General features: G+C 40.2%; 1 protein-coding gene across 5 annotated transcripts in view; it reads left to right on the top strand.

Moving 5' to 3' along the window:
* Epha4 (EPH receptor A4) overlaps window positions 1–4,851 on the top strand; it is a 144,377-nt gene that overhangs the window by 4,814 nt on the left and 134,712 nt on the right. Inside the window, exon 1 of one of the 5 annotated variants that reach the window (XM_033764658.1) lies at window positions 842–908. The exons of the other annotated variants lie outside the window; for them this stretch is intronic. The gene's annotated coding sequence lies outside the window, so the exon portion shown is untranslated. Of the gene's footprint in view, window positions 1–841; window positions 909–4,851 lie in introns of those variants that run through there. 5 annotated transcript variants of the gene reach the window in all.

Raw genomic sequence — 4,851 nt, 5'->3', positions numbered from 1 at the left:
TGGGCACCGCAGCTCTGTAGGCTCCCTCTCCTTTCCCCCTAAGCTTCGAGGTACACTCCGAGGTGTAGCACAGCATCTTATTTCCACTAGGCACCACTCGGTACCTAAAATTCAAACCAGTGATTTCCTGGGGGTGGAGGACGAGTCTCAGATTGTCCTCCAGAAGACCTGGGAAAGACGGAATCCTTGAGTACATTTGCATTCGATTCTGGCACCTCCTTCTCACCACCACCGCCCCCCGCCCAGTTCTGAAACTTACTTTATTTTTTTAAGCATGGATACCTCGTTCAGGGACTATTTATTTGGTGGTGAAGGGGGAAAATTTTAGGGGAGAACTGTTCCGACCCTTCGGATTCTCTGATAGAATTCACTTATGCTTCTGTCGCGGTGAGGATGAGTTATATGGTCATCTGAAACTTACACAAACAAATCCTTCCAACAGAAATGAGACAGAGACTAATGCAGAATTTGCTCTCCTGTTACTGCCCTACATTAATATATTTGGCTTTTGGGTTTTTTGTTTTTGGTTTTTTTTTGTTTTTTTTTTTTTTTAATTGTACTTGAGGATTCTGTATTCATCCTCTTTAGAAAATGGATCTACTGAATCCTGGGATGGAATTTTAAATGCTAAGCAAGTTAAATAAATAAGAACCTGCAGATTTAAAGAGGGGAGGGGATCAAGTGAGTAATGATTATTTACATAAGTGAGACCAAGTTTAGGTTTTGATCAGAGTTGGATATGCACCCCCTCCACACATATGGAAACGCTCAGGCAAATGGTTTTTGTATTATTGCCTTTGTCCAATTGGAAATTAATCTATTTTCCTTTGTTTTTTGCAGTTACTTTATTGGATTCCAGATCTGTTCAGGGAGAACTTGGGTGGATAGCAAGCCCTCTGGAAGGAGGGGTAAGTTCTAAGTTGCTATCTGCTGCAAAAGGTAAAAAAGGAGTGATTAGCAACTTTCAGAGAGTCCTAATGGCTTGATTCTTGGTGATTGTGGTGAGGGGGTCAGATTTCCGCTGTGGCCTATGAAGTGAATTACTCTTTGTTGGAGAAATCCTATACTCCCTTTGGATGTCACGGAAGAACTAGAAACCAAAAGGGCAGAAAGGGGTTTCAAAATTAGGAGATTGGTGCAGGCATAGACTTAGATGCTTATTTAAAATGTAAAATATAGACAAGAAATATGATCTGGGGACCAAATTAGAATTTATGCCTATTACTGTGATGGTTCTGAAACCCTGACGGGGTTAATTTTAGACCAATTGTTCTGCTTCCAGATAAGGAAAATGAATAAACAAAGAGACCAGGGAGAAAACATTTCTGATTGTACCTACATAAGTAGGGGCTAAGTTCCTTACCTTTCTGTGGTAACGTTAAATCAACTGCTTGTCTGTTTGCAGGCTCAGAAAGCCTGGTGCATTCTATTAGGGCATACTCTATGCAAAATACCCCAAGCTTATGCTTTGTTGGTGTTAGATGGGAAAACTTTGGCGTATTTGGAATGGAGATCTTTGGGGCTTGGGAAGCTGTCCCTGTTCATTTCTTCTCAAATTTGTAGCCCTCACTGACTGCCTCCCTCAGAGGCTTCAGAGAATGTTGCTAGGTCTCTGGGAACCATCTTCCAACCCTTCCCCCAATCCCCAGAAACAAGTCGCAATGAATCAGCTCTGGAAAGAAGTCAGTACTTAGTGTAACTCTGACTTCTGCCAAATTGGAATAATTCTTACATCCTTTCAAAATTAAGCAAATGATTTGACCTTCACAGACATACTTGATAGCTTATGACTCAGTCAAAGTGATTAAAAATGATGAGAATGAAGGATTAGGAGTCTTTAGCAGGCAAAAAAATTGTAATACTAACATCCAGCATGGCTCTCCATGTCCAACAATTGAATCAACTATGAAGGATTAAAACAAAAGAAACTAAAAAAACAAAGATTCACAGAAATTCTTAAGAAGATATTTCCATAATAAGGCCCAACAAGAAAATAGTGATAAAAAATGAAGAATCAAAGCAGGTGCTGTAATCTAGCTGAAATAAAACAGAGATTGCAGTGTCTTCTCGTCATCTGTCTGAACTTGACTACTGTTGTTTTGGTCTTCACTGAAAAATTCTAGTCTGTGCCCAAAATTTTTTTAAAGGAGAGGGCGAGTAACTGGCAGGCCACTGATTGCGCAGCCAGCAGACAGGCTATATTCACCACTGATTGGAGGCAGTTGCCCTCATCCTTTGAATGTGAGGAAAGGTACAGCTTTATCTTAGCGAGAGTCAGGCTCATTGTTAATCCTACACCCTGGAAAGGTCACTGTTTCAGGAAGGGCTTTCCCAGGAGACTCTACCAGGAGGATTTCTCCATAGGTTAAAGTGTATTACAAGTGCTAGCAAAACTGAAGGTAGAAGCTATCTGTGCTTCTAGTAATACAATTCAGGAGTCTTAGTTTTCCTATTCAGTATAATTTTTGAACTAATTCATTTCACTAAATATACATGTGACTTATTTGAGGGTACTGTGTCTGTGGTCTATCTAGTTTCTGGAAAGCTTTTATTGTAATTTAATATGCTGCAGATGCTCTTTTTTTTCTTCTTCCTTTTTCTTCCTTCCTTCCTTTTTTTTTTCATTCCCTGTCCAGAACTTATATTTTTTTTTCTCCCTGTCCAGAACTTATAAAAGAACACTTTTTCCAGACACAAAACATCTTTTCAATTGTCTTGAAATCCATTAAAGAGATACTATACAGTTTACTGTATACAGCCCAGAGCTTTCTTTGGGCTGATTGATATAGGCAGTTTTTTTCTTTTCTTTTCTTTTCTTATGTATTAGGCATATACCATTTTAAGTATTGTTATAAAAGGGAGTTCCTTTTATAGGAGTGGGATGGGGTTAGCCTGAGCTGGGGTGGAGTTGAGTGAGGTAGTATTAAGAGATTGGCGAAGCTTGTGACATCACTAGGAAGGGCTTGTGACATCATCAGCTGCTAGGAGGCATCAGGTATCAGGTTACCTTTTTTGGGAGGAAGCAGCAGGAAGGTGAAGAAGACTCCTTTGGTGGGAGAAGCCTTTTTTTTTTTGTAAGCAGTCTGGATTCATGTTTACTGAAGCCAGTAGAGACATCTTTTTTTATTCTTCTTTTTTCCCAGCGTTAGAAAGCAAGGCTCCATAAAACTGCATTGAAGCCAGTAAATAGAGACATCTTTTTTTATTCTTCTTTTTTCCCAGCGTTAGAAAGCAAGGCTCCATAAAACTGCATACTGCACCCCGACAGAGTCACACCCTGGTCTAAGGCTGGTGGGGGATATTGCATTCCTAATTTTAAGTTAAAAACATAGGTGAATTTAGTGTTAGATGACAGTGAACTTTCACTTAGAGTATCAACAGTGTTAAGGTCATGATGTACAGAGCAGTCACTTTCAACTTTATTAAATAAAACACAATAATTTCTTCAATTTAAATACTGATTTTTAAAATGCCAATCCCCCCAAAAGAAAGTGCAAACAAAATAAAATAATCTAGCAGGATTCCTGTTGCATTTTTAAGAAAATGGCCATGGCCGTTATCTGGGCCACATCTTCTAGGTTGGGAAGGCATATTTTAACATGGCATTATGGGAAGGAGGCTGCTATTCATGTGGCCACCATTTTAAGGCGCAGAGCATTATGGGAAAGAGGAGGCTGCTGTTTTGTATAGCAACCATTTTAAGTCAAGGGAAATCTAACATTCCAAGCCTTTGTTTTATGATTACTGGGCGAAGGTCTTTTCTTCTGGAGCTGCTTCAAGTTGACAAAGGGGCGAAAGTTGGGGTTAAATGTGGATCTGATGGGGGCAGCAGTAGTTAGGGTCTTCCTTCTGCTGCAGTGGCCGGTACCCTGACATGACGAGTTCAATGACTGGTTAGTAAATGCTCTCATGTATTCCTGTAAGAAATTTTGAAGACAACAGGAAAGACAGGGTCCAAACTGTAGGATTATGCAGAGAATAGTGAGGGGTCCCAGGAAAGGAAGAAGTCATGGAAGCCATTGATCCTGACAGGGTGTAGCCTGTCTAGATCTCATCTACATTTTTTCTATGCATTCCCTGAGTTTCTTTACCTTGTCTCCAACAGGCCCATCTATTTTGGAGTATCACACCTGCCAGTGAACTGATTTGGGACTGTAGGGTGACAAGAAAATCAGCTACCCTTTCCATATCTTCATTTAGCTCTTGGAACAGGGAGTTAACAGCAATATGTTGATGTTTATATTCCTGCCACCCCAGTGCCAATTCCCCCTAGAATATTGGCCCTTTTCAGAAAAGGAAGCACAGGGAGAGCACACTTACTGAGATAATGGATAGGTGGCTGTTGTGAGGGCAAAGCTTGCTGTAATAACTGAGTTTCAGATCCTCCCCATATTAAAGGCTTATTTGTTATGGTCCTGGTCTGGTCCTGGTTTTTGGCTCTTTTTATCTAACGCTTTGTTGGAAACTCAGGGTTGTTGTATGATAATGACAAATCCACCAGAAGTTCTGTAGAACACTAGAAACTCAGAGTGATGGATCCTAATGGTGTAACATTGTTGCCAAAAAAAAAAAAAGAATAAACAAAAACTAATATCGTGGTTGTGTTTAAAGACTCTGTTGATGCTGATTGTATATGGGAAGCTATGCCGTTGTTCTTTCTAGTGAATTGGTCGATGTCTTCAGACAATGAATCTCAGGTTGGAAAGTTCTCACCAGCCCTATACGAAATCTGTGGTGAGATGTCCCTGTGCTTTCATTCACACTGATAAATAAATGCGTTTTCCCATTTTCCCTTTGGGCTGAGATGAGCAGCTTGCTGAATCGGTCTTTTTGAAGGTGTGGATCAATTTT

Source organism: Fukomys damarensis, unplaced genomic scaffold (assembly GCF_012274545.1).
Source record: "Fukomys damarensis isolate Sample0158 unplaced genomic scaffold, DMR_v1.0_HiC HiC_scaffold_16, whole genome shotgun sequence".
Lineage (NCBI taxonomy): Eukaryota > Metazoa > Chordata > Mammalia > Rodentia > Bathyergidae > Fukomys > Fukomys damarensis.
This window is presented reverse-complemented; position numbering and strand designations above follow the sequence as displayed.